Source organism: Pinus tabuliformis, chromosome 1_1 (assembly GCF_031772625.1).
Source record: "Pinus tabuliformis cultivar Carrire ecotype Pingquan chromosome 1_1, CPIR1, whole genome shotgun sequence".
NCBI lineage: Eukaryota > Viridiplantae > Streptophyta > Pinopsida > Pinales > Pinaceae > Pinus > Pinus tabuliformis.
Genome location: NC_142297.1, coordinates 857943718 through 857961327, shown reverse-complemented (window position 1 = coordinate 857961327; position 17610 = coordinate 857943718).

The following is a 17610-nucleotide window of genomic DNA, read 5'->3' as shown; positions in this document are numbered from 1 at the left end:
TTGCGATTGCTAAAAAAAATTGGTGGTATTCAGGGAACTTTATTCCAACCACCACTTTTGGCATTGAAGACAATTCTTCCCCGGGATAAACTAAGCAGAAATGTTGTCATTAAAATTATATTAAACAAATTTGAAAATTATATCACTAATTAATTAATGAAAAATAAAAATAATATTGAAATATTAATTCAATTAATTTCTTTTTAAAACACATATACAAAATAATATTATCCATCATGAAAAAATAGAGCATAGTCCAATTAAATTTTTAACAAAAAAAACACATCTACAAAATAATATTATCCATAAAGCCTAGATAAAATTAAATGCTTGTTCTTCCAATATTATGAAATTATATAATTGATAACCTATAATAATGAAATAAAATAATAATTTTTGACATCTTAAATGACCATGAACCTGACTCTCATCATAGGCCTTTACTTATAACTCTCAATTTTGTCATGCATAGAGTTCCCACAGAAAATAATACTTACAGCCAAAAGAACTTAATATTTGATAGAAATAAAAATGAGCTCTTTCTAAATGAATTAAAAACTAATTTGCTTCCTTTATCTAGTATAGACAACATAGAAGACCTCTATCATAATTTTGTTACAACCCTCTCATATTCTATTAACAAGTTCTCAATTTAAGTTTCAAATAATAAAAGAAATAGCAAAACCAATCCATGGTATGACAAAGATTGTAAAAGTGCAAAGAGAGCAATTAAGGAAGTTGTTGATGAATCTCTTAAAATGGATAAGATAAAAATATACAAAGCGCTAACTAAAAGGAAAAAGAGGCAGTACATTCGTCAAAGACAGGAGAATATCTTACACCTCTCTAAGGTAGCTCCTAAGAAATTTTGGAGGCAAATTCTGACTAGGAAGACTAAAGATAATAATAAAATTGCTCTTCACGATTGGAATTCCTATCTTAAAAAGCTTTATGAATCTCCAAATGTCATGGATAATTTGGAAACCCTGTTCACAACGAAAGAAGTTTTCTCTTTAGAAGACATTAAGTTTGGGGTTAATCGCCTCGCTAATGGGAAAGCTAAGGACATTGAAGGTTACCAGGTGGAAATCTTAAAAATTGGAGGTCTTGTCCTCATCCCCCACATCCACAAGCTTTTCAATCAAGCAGTCAAGCAAGGGTTCCCTAAACCTTGGACTGAGAGCCTCATTATCCCTATTTTTAAAAGTGGGGATACAAATAACCCCTCTAATTATCGGACAATTATGATCAACCCTCTCTTGGCCAAGTTATATGGTAGTATTTTGGAAAAGAAGTTAAGCATATGGCTTGAAAGTGAAGGTAAGCAGGCTAAAGGCCAAGCAGGTTTCAGAAGGCATCACTCAACAATAGACCACCTCGTTACGCTTAGGATCATTGCAGAGGAATGTCGTAATGATAAATCCAATTTATTTTGTTGCTTTGTGGATTTAGAAAGGCTTTCGATACGGTTCCTAGATACAACCTTTGGAATAGATTAGAAGAGCTAAAGGTTCCTCTCGAGTTGGAAGCTGTCGCTATAAGGTTATACGGGAATGTAATTGCCAAGCTAAAGAGCAATGAGGGGTGGTCGAAAGATATTAAGTGTAACATCGGAGTTAAACAAGGTTTCCCCCTCTCCCCTACCCTATTTAGCATTTACATTGATAAGCTCGAAGGCTATTTAGAGGAAGCGGGATGTGATGGCACGATCTTAGCTAGGATAGTCGTCATCCTTCTTCTCTATGCTGACGATATTGTTCTTTTCGCAAGGTACCCATCTGATCTTGATAAGCAACTCATGCTTCTTAAGTATTTCTGCTCTACCATGGGTATGACTGTTAACACTAACAAAACAAAAGTTATGATTATCAAATCCAAAAAGGACACTTACGCTAATTTTATGTATGACAATAATAATTTGGAGGAAGTGTGTTCTTACAAGTGCCTAGGAATTGATATTCATCACAAGCTCAAATGGAACCATAGCATTGAGAAAAGGATTAATGGGGGGTGGAAAGCTTATTTTGGTCTTGAAAATAATTGTAAAACAGCAAACCTCATAATGTGGGATAAAAAGAAGTTCCTCTTTGAAACTTTAGTCACTCCTATTATCTTATATGGCTGTGAGGTTTGGGGTTGTAGCATCTCCAGAGAATCATGGAGAAAGATTAAGCAAATCCAGAAGCGTTTTATAACTTATAACCTGAAAATTAAAACTAATACACCCTATCATATTCTCCTTATAGAAACAGGTCTTTCCCCTATTGAGAGCCTAGCTATGATTAGGTTTCTGTTGTACAAGCACAAACTCAATAACATAGACAATCATAGACCTCCTAAGCTAGCTTTAAATTCCAGCCAAAACCACCTAAGGCTCAATTGGGGGTGGCATAAAGACACAAGGGCCTGGTTAAACTATTGGGAGATCAACGAGAATGATGCATTGCAAAACATTAATAACACTAAAGATATTGTTACTTCTAAGTTCAAAGAAAAAATGTGGTGTGAGAAAGATTTAGCGGCTAAAAGAAAATTAAGTTATTATAAGAAGGTCATCAACCCCACCCTAGAAGATCAAAAGTATCTCTCAATTTAACTAGCTCAAAGAAGAAAATTAATATAACAAAGTTTAGAATGAATTCTCATGAGCTCCATAGTGAAATAGGTCGTTGGGCAATTCCTAAAACACCATGGATGGAAAGGATCTGCCATATATGTGAGAATAGGAACATCGAGGATGAAAACCACTTCCTCTTAGAGTTCCCCGCATACAACCACATTAGATCTCAGTTTCACAATTTTTGTTACAATACTGACCTTCCTAGCCTTTTACAATGTCAAAATTATAGTGAGCTCGGAAGGCTTCTCTCCAAGCTTTTTGAGCATAGGAATAAAATCTTAAATCAAAATAAATAATTTGTTTCTTTAGGTCCGATAGACCAATGTTTGGTCTCAGTGGACGTTAACCATCATCATCATCAAAAAATGTTTGTATATAAAATTTACCAACACCTTATTCGTCAAAAAAATATTAAATTAGATTTTATATGTAATGTAAATTATTATATAAGATTATTTACCAAAACATGAAATTGAATAAACACACTCAACTATTGTGAAATGTGGCTTGAAATCAGAATACTTACAAACTAAAATATTGCTTATAAAAATTACTTAAATCGACATTACAGTTAAAGTTGTGTGACGTAAAATTTATTAAGTAAAAAATAATTAGCATTTCAGGTATATAAATTAAGTAAATTGATTTGATAGTTAAAGATGTTTTTGTGTGAGTTAAATTTTCTTAAAATAAAAAACAATAAGTATTTCTGAAATATAAATCACTTAAAATTGATATGATAGTTAAAATGCTTTTGTATGAGGTAAAATTTATATAGGTAAAAATTAATAAATATGTCAAATTAATATTATAGTTTAAATGTTTGTGTAAGGTAAATTTTATCCGAGTAAAAATTAATAAGTATTTCAGATATATGAATTAGTTAAATTGAAATAATAGTTAAAATGTTTTTGTGTAAGATAAACTTTATCCAAATAATAAATAATAAGTATTTTTTATATATAAATTATATAAAAAATAAAAGAAAATGAGGGGCGACGCTTGATGGAGGAGCGGGAGATGGTTTTTGAATGCGAGTCTGTCGACATTGAACTAGCGCCAGAAGACCTCCTCACTTTTTGGGGTCATGATGTGTCTGAGAAAAATCTGCAACATTTCTTTCTGAATAGCGCAGCGAACTCACGTTTGCTTGACGATGCGGTGGGAGGAGGCGGTTTGATAAACGACGCTCAAGAAAGGGTCTCTATAAAAAACCCTATTTTGGAAAGGTTGCTCCACAGCCAGTCAAGGTTTTCATCCAACGAAGAGGTAGGAGGCGAGCTGAAAGGATCTGGAGAGGTGGGTCAAGTGCGAAGACTGGTCCCGACCTCTGGCGTTGGGGTAACAAGGACGGTTGTGGAGGCAGTTGAAGGCAACAGTGACCTTGTTAGTAGGCGACTTGAGTCGCTTGGGGCAGAAGAGGCAGATGCTCCTGTTAATCAGAATCCAGGGGAGGGAGAAGGTAAGAAGGAGGATGTGGGTGGAAAGCGGAAGAAGAACAAGTCTATCAGAAAAAAGGAGGAGTGCCCTAGTTGTGTTTTTGGAGTGGATATTTGTATAGATTAGGTGACGGAAGCCTCAGAAACCATTTTAGTTGGCAGAGTTCATGGAAGAAAATTCTCAGTAGACTACATCAACGTTTGGGCTCAGTCAGAATGGAAAGAAGCACCAGGTCAGCCAGAAGAGATCAAGATTCTGGACAGAGGTTGGTTTAGCATTCGGTTTGGGCAAAAGGAGCATGTCGAATGGGTGCTGGAAAAGAACTGGAGCCTCAGGAAGAGGCCAATTTTATTCAGAAGATGGACGCCCCTGTTTGATGCCCAGAAAGAAAAAATGGCAGAGTCTCTGATCTGGGTCAAATTGCCAGGTCTCCCTATGCAATTCTGGACTGACTCGGCCTTCATTTCAATTGGCAATACCCTGGGGAAGTTTCTTGATGTCGATAGATCATTTTTACGAACACATGATTGGAGTGTTGCTCATATTCTGGTAAGTTTAAACCCCAGAGAGGGTTTGGCAGACGCTATGAATCTGAAGTATTGAGATCTAGAGTTTTTACAGACCCTGGACTATGAAAATCTTCCTTTCAGATGCCATCGTTGCCATAAATATGGACATCTAGCCCGGGGTGCCCTCTGGGTCACCGTTGCTACTGAAGACAAAAGAGAAGTGCAAAAAATCAGGAGGCAAAATAGGAGGTGTTCACACAGGAAGAAGGGGCTCAGATCAAGGAGAGCGATCCTAAGGCAAATGCTCAGGGGTTGGACCCGGAGCAAGTGGAGGAAGAAGATTAGGAACAGCCTGGGTTTACAGCAATTGAGACTATCTCTATCCCGATGACCTTCCTGGGACCCCCATCAGTCTCTGAAAAGGCAGGGGCGTCTCAAGCGAGTACGCTTCTATCCCCTTCCTTTTACTTATGCTCTTATATTGTTTTACCTCAATCATGTTGCGATGAGCCTGGTCCTTCCAGGCAGCTTCTGAATGACCTGTCAGACCTGAGGAAGGGTCAAGCCACTGTCGATAGTGTTATCATGGCCATTCCATCCTCTCCTAAGTTGTCCTCTCTTCCTATGGATGTCGTCTCCTCTGCCCCTCCTATTGTTTGTAGCCCTGAACCTCCCTACAACCTTAGACCTTTGGCCAACAGAAAGGGGAAAGGGCTTGCTATGGGAGGCCTGGAGCTGGACCCGGTGTCAATAGGCCTGAGGAAGCTAAGAGGAAGGAAATCTAACCTGTCGAAGGCACAGTTGAAGGTTGTTATCGATATAGCTGACGGGAAGCAGATGTCTCTGTCAGGGGTGCTTAGAGTAGATCGGCCACCCCCGAAGAGTTTTCGATGATAATTTTATCCTACAATTGTAGGGGTCTAGCTAGTCTACCCAAAAAGCTAGCTCTGAAGGAACTGATCAGTTCCAACAAACCCGATATTATTCTACTCCAAGAAACTTTGGGGAAGGGGGAAGAAGTCACAGGATGCCTCGTAAAGTTTCTGCAGGGTTGGAGCTTCCATTCCATAGATGCTAATCGACGTTCGGGAGGGGTGGCACTGGGTTTCAACACGAAGGTTCTACGAGAGATCTCCTCTTGGGGATCGAAAAATGTCTTGGTTGTGGAACTATACTCCAACGAACTATGCATCCCTATTCTTATTCTAAATGTCTATGGACCTGTTTTGGATCGGGAGAGGTTTTGGATTCCTTTTTCGCTAAATCTTTTTTGGTGCACCCAAATCTTATAATCGGAGGAGATCTAAATTTTTCTTTGGGGATGTCAGAATCATGGGGGGTCAGAGCCAGGGTAGATCCTCTATCTGATTTCTTTCTGAATAAATTAGCCTCATCTCTCTTGGTGGATGTCTCCCTGCTCAAATTGCGCCCGACATGGAGGAACCGAAGAATAGAAGAAGAATGGATTGGGAATAAACTTGATCGATTCCTGCGCTGTGAAACGTTGGTGGAAAATTTACGGGCTTTTAGACATTGGTTTGGGGAAGGTGGTCTCCCGGATCATCTCCCTGTCTTTCTGGAAGTAAAGGGAGATTTCACTAAACCAGGAACTCCCTTTAAATTTAATTCCTCATGGCTCTCGGATGCATCTTTTATTAGCCTCTTCCATAACACTTGGAAGAAAGATGATCTTAATGAAGATGAGAGTCGCAGCAAGGTTTTTATGGATAATTTAAAAAGGATGAAGGTCGCCTCTAAGCATTGGGCCCTCCATAAGAAACTGAAGGAAGAAGAGATCCTAGAAAATGTAAACTCTGAGATTGCCCTCCTTGAAGACCCAGGCAGTAATGGATATGGAACAGTAGAGTCTCGGGATAGACTTCAAGAGTTGGAGACAGAAAGGAGGAGAATCCTCCAGCTCAGGGAGGAAAGTTGGTGCTTAAAATGTAGAGCGATATAGTTGCAGGCGGGGGATGAAAATACCAATTTTTTTCAAAATTATGCTAAAGGAAGGAAAAACTCTAATACAATCTGGGAAATGAAGAAAGCGAATGGTGAACTGGCATGCTCTTTTGAAGAGTTGGCCTCATTAGGGGTCAATTATTTCAAGAATATTTTCAAAGCGCCAGAGGAAGCTTCTATTGCAGAAGTTATAAGAGTCGCCCATTTCTTTCCTAGGTTCATAGAGGAGGAAGGAAATGACTCCATCATGGAACATGTTTCGAGGGAGGAGGTAGAAGACATCCTCAAAGCAATGCAAAAGGACAAAAGCCCCGGTCTGGATGGCTAGATTGTCGAATTTTTCCAACATTTCTTCGAATTCATTGGAGATGAGTTAGTGGCAGTTGTAGAAGAATCCAGGCGTACAGGATCAATCTATCACCCCTTCAATGCCACCTTTCTAGTCCTTATTCCCAAATATGACCACCCGGGCTCTTTTGATGAATTCAGGCCCATTTCCTTGTGCACCTGTTTATACAAAATTATTGCGAAAGTTATTGCCTCCAAGCTAAAACCTTTCCTCTCCCTGAACATTTCTCCTAAGCAATTTGGCTTTCTAGATGGAAGACAAATACATGAAGCAGTAGGAGTTGCTGAAGAAACTCTTCATAGTCTAAAAATTGGAAAAAAAAAAAGGATCCATTGTGAAAATTGATCTGTCAAAGGCTTATGATAGAATCAGCTGGATGTACCTTAGGCTTTTGTTAACTCATCTGGGATTCAGGTATGATTTTGTGAGATGGGTTATGAGTTGTGTTTCTTCATCATCCATAGTTTTCCTAATTAATGGAGCAGCCTCCAGCTTTTTTAGTCCTGAACGAGGCCTACATCAAGGTTGCCCTATCTCTCCCCTTTTGTTTCTACTGGCAGCAGAAGGCATCAATCTTATGATTCATGACGCAAAAACACAGGGGACTCTTAAAGGTATTGAAGTAGTTGTTAATTTTTGGGTCACTCATCTCCTTTTCATGGATGACATTATTCTGTTCAGCAATAGAAGTCTCAAGGACTGTAGGATGCTCAAGAGGATTTTGGACCTTTTCCAGAAGGCTACTGGTATCTACATAAACGAGAGAAAATCCACACTCGCATGCTCAGTTTTGTCTAGAGAGATGGTGCACAGAGTGGAGTTGGTTCTGCATTTGGAAGTCAAATCTTTGGAGGATACATTTAAATACCTAGGGTTCTTTCTAAAGCCTGATAATTACAGGATCAATGACTGGAAATGAATCCTTGCTAAAATTGAATCCAAACTGAAACATTGGAGTTTCAAGTGGCTTTCCAGGGTAGGTAGGCTAGTGTTAATTAAATCTATTTTGATGGCAGTTCTAGTCTATTGGGCTAGTCTGACATGGGTTCCAAAAGGAATCATATCCTCAATTCACAAATTATGCAGCAGGTTTCTTTGGGCGGGGTCCAAGTCAGAGAAAGTAACCCCTTGGATTGCTTGGGATAAAGTGGCATGACCTAAAGAGTGGAGAGGCTAGGGTATAAAAAATCTGGCATGTTTCTCCCAATCTCTAGCAGCAAAGCTCGCCTGGAGGCTCATTTCTTTTGAGAACCTGTGGTCATCTGTTACTAAAAGAAAATATATTGATCCTCTATCAACGCTAGATTGGATCAGACTGCCGCAAAAGACTTCCAAAAACTCCTCGGTGGTTTGGAAGGCTGTGGTTGCTTCTGTCAAAGTTATTGAGAAGGGTTTGGCTTGGAGTGTGGGGGATGGAAACCAGACCAGGCTGGGTAGAGACCCTTGGATAAGATGTACTGAGAGTTTTTCTCTGTCTCGGGGTTTGGTTTCGGCTTTAAAAGATAGGGGACTCTACACTTTAAATCAGGTGGCTGATCCCTGGGTTTCCACCATATGGAGTCAAGGGTGGATTTAGGGAAGAGATTTGCACTTGGATGAAGAATGGCTGGAGAAATGGAACAGATATAGAATTGACCTTCTCAACTCATCATTCAGGCTCTCTGACTCCCCGGATGAACTCAGATGGGTCTTTGCCCAGAATGGGCTTTACTCTCCAAAGATGGGGTATAAATGGTTGATGTCTCAAAATGGGTGGGAGAATCTGGCATGGTGGGTTAAATCGCTTTGGAAGTTAAAAGGGCCAGAAAAAACAAGACTGTTCTTTTGGTGTGTCCCGCTACAGAAATTTCCCTCTTGGGATTTTCTTCAAAGAAGAGGAAGGATTGGTCCTGGCTGGTGCCCCCTCTGTAAAAATATGGAACATCTACTGCCTATCATCCTCAGGAAAATGGACAAGTAGAGGTTACAAATAGGGCATTGGATAGCACCCTCACCAAGGTTGTGAGCAATAGTAGGGGAGATTGGCCAGACAAATTAGTGGAGGCCACTTGGGCCTATAACACAACTTGGAAAACAACTACTGGGTTCACTCCATATGATTTGGTTTATGGCAAGAAAGCTCTACTTTCTATTGAGTTTGAGTATAATACTTTGATAACAGTAGCCCAATTGGACTTATATGTCACCAAAGCACATAAAGAGAGGCTTATCCAATTGAATGTCTTGGATGAGTTCAGAATGCAGGCCCTCCTACACATTGAAGTTATACAATTGCAAAGGAAGTTTTGGCATATCATGGAAAAGGTTTTTCAAGAAGGGGATTTGGCATTATTATATGAATCTAAGTTAAAGGATTTCAAGGAAAAAATGATGACAAGATGGTTAGGCCCATACCTGATAGAGAAATGTCATGACAATGGAGTTGTTCAAATAAGGACCATTGATGAGGGAGGGATTCCCTTACTTGTCAATTTCTATAGGTTCAAGATATACAAAAAACCTATGTCTAAGGAAGAATTCATCAACACAATCAACAGAGAAGTCAATGTGATTGGAAGTGCCATAGATTCCATTCTACAACATTTCTAAAAGCTTTTTTGAAAAAATAAAAAAATAAAATAAAAGGCCTGGATGAAAACCTTTATGAGGCATATGAGGAAAACTCTTGGGTTGAAAACCTCTCTAAGACAACCTAGGAGTAAAAAGAATAAAAAAAAAAAACTAGAAATAATAAATATCCCTGGGTGAAAACCTCTCTTGAGGCACCTAGGGCAGGCATACATGTTGAAAAACTCCTCTAAGCATCCTGTGTATCTACAAAAGAAAAAGAAACAAAGGAAAAACACAAGAAATGGATCTACAACATCTCTGTTATTTTTTTGTCATTTTGTAGGATTAAAGACAGTGGGCCAACATTCTCAAGATTATCTTCACTCCTCCCTCCATCCACTTCATATCCATCATCCACACTCATGTTATCACACCTCTCCATCATCCCATTAGCTCAAAATTCAAGTTTCACACCTCTTTGGATTACTACAGGAAGGACTGTATTTGCTACAAGAAGGTCCTGTAGTGCTACAGGAGGGCTCTAAAATGCTATAGGAGGGAGATATGAAGGAAAGGAAATTCTATCATGCCCTTGCAAAGGATGAATAAGGTTCCTCCACCATGTTCCACCATCCATGCATCATAGCTCGTAAAAAAAAAATCACTAAAATCCCTCCACTCTGTCTTACCCCTGTTAAAAAATTCTTGAGAGACACACATAGAACATCCTCTCCATTTCCATAAATCTACACCACTCCCTCAGATTCCTAGCATTATTCTTAAGACCTTTTACATCCTCTCTCATCACACCCATGTAGCTTGAAGACCCTAGGAGAAAAGAAAAGAACTGCTACAGGAAGAGAACCTCCTCCTGTAGCAGCCTATGCACACATCATAGAAAGAAATAATCTTGTTTTTATCATCAGTAGGGCAGGTGATGAAACTTATGAGGCCACTCTGCAGTATTCATATCACTCCCAACAAGAATCTCCATTGCCAGTAGAACCTTGGACATCAACAAGGTACCTGAACACACAGCAACCACATCAATCAAATATCATGAGGAGCAAAGATGAAATACATAGGAAATAAAAACACAGCAAGTCAACTCCCTTGATGACAATAATGAGGTCCATCTCTAGCATACACATCTTTGCATCAGTTTGATCATGAGGTAGGCACAGGTATGGAAAAATCCCATCTCCTCCCTATGTGTAAATAACAAAAAGCGTGTAAATGTTGAGGGGTATTTTAATAAGATGGAGCTAGCCAGTTAACTTGACCATCCTCGGCTAGTAAACAAAAAGTGATGGTAAGCACTCATGCAATTTGGAGGTGTCACATTAGTCAAGTTGGGATCACAGAGTGGGTGGTGATTATGAGGAATGAGGGAATAATTACTCTGAGTGGGGACAATAGTCCAAAAGAGCAAACCTCGTGTGACTGCCAGGTCATCACAGCGCTCTAAGCCTAAGCCAAAAATGGCATATTATGTACTAGGGCTCGAATTATTTTGCATAAATGCTCATTTCAAAAATAGTCAAGGAGAGGACGAGCTCAGGTTGCCATCGAGTAGTTTCGAACCCTATGTTGTAGTGTTTTTGGAGCACACGTGTACCAAAAAACACCCCCTTAGCAGTGGATTGTTACCTGCGAAGGATCACAGTCAAAATGGTGTTGTTAGTGGACAAACTTAAATAAACACAACATTGTAAATAGTGGAAACAATGCATACATAAATATAAACTTAAACAAAGAGGTGCATGAACAAAACAATGCTCAAATGGGGAAAGCACATCAATAATATATGGGAAAATCTCCCTTTATTGATTGTTGGTGGTAGAGGTTGAATAGAATTAGAATATCGGACACTTGAAGAGATTTCTTTGAGCTAGGGAGCTCAAAAATCCTCAGCAAGGGGTTTCTTTCCCTTAATCTCTTTGCAAGTTTCTCCTCTCTCTCAAAGAAGTGTGAAGACTCTCCAAAGGTTGGATTCCTCTTTAATCACTAAGATGTTGGGTTGCTTATAATCAATTTGGCCAACATGCTAGTGCTCTTCACTTCCTTGGTTTCAACAATGTAATGGTGGTTTTCTCAAACAAAAATTTGGCCAACATAACAATGTCTCTTGTTTTGGCACTCCCATGGCCTATTTATATATATTTTTTTGAATCCATCTTCCCTCTCTTCATACATGTACGATAAATACACATGAGTAGAACAAGAAGATTCCATTGAGGGTTGCACTTAATAAGATGGAGCTAGCCAGTTAACTTGGCCACCCTCGGCTAGTAAACAGAAAGTGATGCTAAGCACTCATGCAATGTGGAGGTGTCACATTAGTCAAGTTGGGATCACAGAGAGTGGGTGGTGATTATGAGGAACGAGGGAATAATTACTCTGAGTGGGGACAATAGTCCAAAAGAGAAAACCTCGTGTGACTACTAGGTCATCACAACACTCCAAGCCTAAGCCAAAAATGGCATATTATGTACTGGGGCTCGAATTATTTTGCATAAATGCTCATTTCAAAAATAGTTAAGGAGAGGATGAGCTTGCGTTTCCATAAAGGAGTTTCGAACCCCGTGTTGTAGTGTTTTTGGAGCAAAAGTGTACCAAAAAACACAAGTAAACACAACATTTTAAATAGTGGAAATAATGCATACATAAATATAAACTTAAACAAAGAGGTGCATGAACAAAACAATGCTCAAATGGAGAAAATACATCAGTAATATATGGAAAAAACTCCCTTTATTGATTGCTGGTGGTAGAGGTTGAATACAATTAGAATCTCAGACATTTGAAGGGAATTCTTTGAGCTAGGGAGCTCAAAAATCTTCAGCAAGGGGGTTTCTTTCCCTCAATCTCTTTGCAAGTTTCTCTCCTCTCTCAAAGAAGTGTGAAGACTCTCCAAAGGGTGGATTCCTCTTCAATCACTAAGATGTTGGGTTGCTTAGAATCAATTTGGAAAACATGCTAGTGCTCTTCACTTCCTTAGTTTCAAAAATTTAATGGTGGTTTTCTCAAACAAAAATTTGGCCAACATAAGAATGTCTCTTGTTTTGGCTCTCCCATGGCTTGTTTATATAGATCTTTTTGAATCCATCTTCCCTTTCTTGGAACATGTATGATAAATACACATGAGTAGAACAAGATGATTCATTGAGGGTTGTACTTCTCCAAGGTGACTCGAATTCGGCTGTACTAGATTGATCTCATATCAAAAAATCGGCTCCATGTGTGTAGAGTAGTCTCGGACTGCTGAGTCATCTTTTCTGCAACCACGCATATTTTTGAGGATATGTCGTGTGTGTGCATCTATCAAAGAAATATATGTGTGGCCTTAATTGATTTCCTTTATAAACTTTGGAACTTAGGAGAACTTTTGATTTTTGAATCTTCATATTGTATTCAATTATAAAAATGTCCGCTTGTGCATTCTGTTGGACTCTTTTAATGTCTTCTAGATTGTACTATAAGGTGTACAATTTTTAGGTGTTAGCACCATGTTCTGCCATTTCTACAGGAGGGGTGTTATGCTCTTAACCTGCAAAATGATACCCAAATACAGAATATGCGAAGAAAAGATACCCAGAACACAGAATAGCAATGATTTTATTATTCAGAGAATAATGTTCACTTGCCTCTTCGAGGGGGCAACCTCCAATAGAGCAGAGCTCGATTACAAAATAAGACACGATACTCCTCGCAGGGAGTCTCTATCCTTTATATATGACTCATACATGCAATACCACGGGCCAATACCGTGGGTTTTATTAATACCATCTATCTAATAATACGGCCCATTTGCAACTAACTGTGGTCCCGTCATTAATTGCGGGTTAACCACTTACAACTATTAATATGGGCTTTATTGACTCTTGACTATGACGTGATCCCATGACATAAATAAGGGGGTTAGGGTGGGACCCTAACATGCCCTCCCCCTTAAGACTAGCCTTGTCCTCAAGGCTGAAGCTGCGGAAACTGCTGAAGAATAATGGCTGGTTCCCAAGTTGCATCTTCCGGAGAGGTGTCTTTCCATTTGACGAGGACTTCCTTAATCATGCGGCTGCGCAGGTGCTTGTCTCTTGTGTCTAGAACCTGTTCGGGTTGAAGCCAGATTGACCCTTCTTCGTCCAATTCAGGTAGACTGGTTTGAACTCGGCAATTGTTCCCGATCACTTTCTTGAGGCACGATACATGGAAAACTGGATGGATTTTTGCAGTAGGTGGCAAAGCCAACTTGTAAGCCACTTCTCCAATGCGCTGAAGTACTTGGTATGGTCCGTAGAATTTTGGAGATAGCTTCTGACAACCCTTGGCTTTGAGTGATGTTTGCTTATATGGTTGCAGCCTCAAAAAGAACTGATCCCTTCTTGAAATTGGCACTCTGAGCGATGCTGGTCTACCTGTTGCTTCATGCGGTTCTGAGCTTGATGAAGATTCTCTCTAAGATGGGCGAGCATGGTTGCGCGGTGTTGTATGAGTTGATCCACTGCTTGTACTTTGGAGCAGCCCTTGAGATAAGAAGTAGGGGAAGGCGGAAGTTGACCATATACTGCTTCATAGGGAGTCATTTTGGTGGTGGCATGATAGTTGGTGTTATACCACCATTCAGCCAGAGGTAACCACTGTACCCAAAGGTGTTGCTTTTCTGAAGTGAAACACCTAAGGTAGGTTTCTAGACATTTGTTGACGGCTTCAGTTTGACCATCTGTTTGCGGATGATATGAAGTACTGAGTTTTAGTTGAGTGCCTTGTATCCTGAAGAGTTCCTGCCAAAAATTACTGGTGAAGATCGGGTCGCGATCGGACACAATAGAAGTGGGCATGCCATGCAATTTGAAAATTTGATCCATGAAATTTTGAGCGACCAAAGTTGGTGTAAATGGGTGGGGTAGGGCACAGAAATGAGCATATTTCGATAGTCAGTCCACAACCACCATGATGACTGACTTGTTGCCGGACTTTGGAAGACCTGTAATGAAATCCATAGAAACTTCCGTCCAAATTGATGTCGGAATGGGCAATGGTTGTAATGTGCCTGGTGTGTTGACGGTTTCCCCTTTGTGGCGTTGACAGACATCGCATTCTGCTACAAAAGTAAGGATGTCCTTTTTCATGCCTGTCCAAAAAAATGATCTTCTGGTGCGAGCATACGTCTTCTGAAAGCCCGAATGTCCTACAATGGGCGATGAGTGAAATTCTGCCAAAATGCGACTTTTGAGGGTGGATGTTGGTGAGATTACGACTCTGTCCTTGTAGCGAAGAATATCATCCTGCCATGAGTAGCCCTTGGTGGAATTTGGATCTACCTGCAATTGAGAAATGAGTTGGGATAGTCTAGGTTGTAAAAACCATTCCTTGCGAGCCTCTTCAATCCAGTCTGGAATGGGGAGGGAAATTGCTAGCAGAGTACTTTCTTCCTCAAATTGGCGAGATAATGCATCTGCTACACTATTGTCTTTCCCTTTCTTGTAAATGATCTCATAATCATATCCCAGCATTTTGGCGAGCCATTTATTTTGTTGTGGGGAGGATAGGCATTGCTCCAAAAAATATTTAAGACTGTGATGATCTGTGTGGATTTGGAAACGTCGCCCCAATAAGTAAGGTCGCCAGGTCTCGACGGCATGTAAGATGGCCATCATTTCTTTTTCGTAGGTAGATTGGCCCAGATTCCTCCCACTTAGTTGTTGGCTTGTGAAGGCCAAAGGTCACCCTTCCTGCATTAAGACTGCCCCAATACTGGTCCCCGAAGCATCACATTCAATGACAAAAGATTTGGTGAAGTCAGGTAGTGCTAAGACTGGAGTGGAACACATGGCGTTTTTGAGAGCAGTAAATGCTTGTTGTGCTTCCTCATTCCAGAAGAAGGAATTTTTCTTTAGGAGTTGAGTGAGGGGCTTCGCTATGCGGCCATAGTTGTGGACAAATTTATGATAATAGCCTGTGGGACCCAAAAATCCTCTCAAGCTCTTCAAGGTCTTAGGTTGAGGCCATTCTTGCATTGCCTGGATCTTTTTGGGGTCCACCTTGACACCTTCACGCCCCACAATGTGGCCCAAATACTCAACTTCTTCCATGCCAAATGAACACTTGGACATCTTGACAAATAATTTATGCTTGCGGAGCAGGTGTAAGAGTAGATCTACATGCTGAAGATGTGCAGCCCAAGTGCCACTATAGATGAGGATGTCATCGAAGAAGACAAGGACAAATTTCCTAAGATATGGTTTGAGAATGTGATTCATAAGGCTCTGAAAAGTAGAGGGGGCATTACAAAGACCAAATGGCATGACCAGGAACTCATAATGGCCTTCATGAGTTCGGAAAGCAGTCTTGGGAATGTCGACTTCCTTCATGCGAATTTGGTGGTAGCCTGAGCGAAGATCCAGCTTAGTGAAGAATTGAGCCCCATTGAGTTCATCCAGCAAATCGTCAACCACCGGAATGGGAAATTTATCTTTGACTGTCAACTTATTGAGGGCCCTGAAGTCGGGACACATCTGCCACTCCCCATATTTCTTGAGCACCATGACCACTGGGGATGAATAAGGACTAATGCTGGGATGAATGACACCTGCTTCCAAAAGTTCCTTGATTATTTTTTCTATTTCATTCTTTTGGGTGAACGGATATCTGTATGGCCGCACATTTGGGGGTTGGGCCCCTGGAGCCAAGGTGATGCTATGATCATGTTCCCCTCGTGAGGGTGGAAGCTCATGAGGCTTGTCAAAGACCAACAGATGGTTATTTAAAATCTGTTGCATCTCAGGATGAATTGGCAGAGACTTGGTTTCGACGACCTGGATGGCATTAAATTGAGCTACCACTCCATGATTGCCCTTTTTTAACAATTTTTCCATCCGATGCGAGCTGATGATAGAGGGGGCTCCCGCCTGGAGTCCATGGAGGGTATGTGTGTAGTTGTTCTGCTTAAAACTCATATATAACTCCTGGAAATCCATTGTGATTGGCCCAAGAGTGCGGAGCCATTCGGCGCCGATGACAATGTCGCAACCCCCCATGTGTATGGCAAACATGTGGGTTCTCAACTGATAATCCCCCATTTGAAGTTTGACATTTTCATAGCGGCCTTCACATTTCATTGTGCCCCCATCCACAATTTGGACTTGGAAGTTAGAAACTGCTCGTACAAAACAATGCACTGCTTCTGCGACTTTTTTATGGATGAAATTATGGGTACTTACACTATCAATCAAGACTACTACTGGGCGATGTTTAAGAAAATCCCTGATTTTGAGAGTTTGAGGGGAAGAAATCCCTGCCAACGCATGCAGCGAAATAACTGGTTCGTCAGAGACATTCTCCTTTTGGTTGTCTTCTTCTAGTGCCTCATGTTCCTCAAGTGGTGGATCTTCCTCTGTTGAGCTGTAGTCAGTGGCATCTATTTGAAAAAATTTGGGCTCCTTGCATTTATGACCTGGGGAGTATTTTTCATCACAGTAGTAACATAGTCCTTGCTTCCTTCTTTCGGCCATTTCCGCAGGTGACACCTTTTGGACCTTAAGTGTTTGAGTCGTGTTGTGAGCCTGTGGGGGACGACCTTTAGCGGGGAAATTTGGGCGACTGTATTGGGCTGCTAATGCACGTTCCACGTTACGGGCTACCTTGCAAGCCTCTGTCCAAGTGGGAGGGTGGTGCAGTAAGACTTGAGCTTTGATGGCTTCTTTAAGACCACTGATAAAACATTCCGTGTAGAACACATCTGAGAGACCCCAAGTGCGGAAGGCTAAGGCTTCAAAAGCTGTAATATATTCATCCACTGTACCCGTCTGTCGGAGCTTAGTAAGACGACCCAAAAAAGAGTCCTCCTGTTCAAAGCGGTCTCGAAGAGCTTTGGTAAATTGGGTCCAAGTCTTAAAAGGTCCATTGCAACGTTGATGCCATTCCCACCATTGCCACCGTTCATTGTCCAAGTACATGCTCCCCAACATAAGCTTAGTCGCATCATCTAAGATACGATTCAGTTTGAAATACTACTCCATTTGTGCTATCCATGCGGACGGGTGAGAACCGTCAAATTTATGCATATCCAACTTGGGAGGTCGCTGACTGGGTGGTGGGTGGGTGTGCCAGACGTGAGGAGAGTGGCTAGACTCACCCTCATTGTATTCATTGCCATTATACGCCTCCTCGTGGGCTGGCTC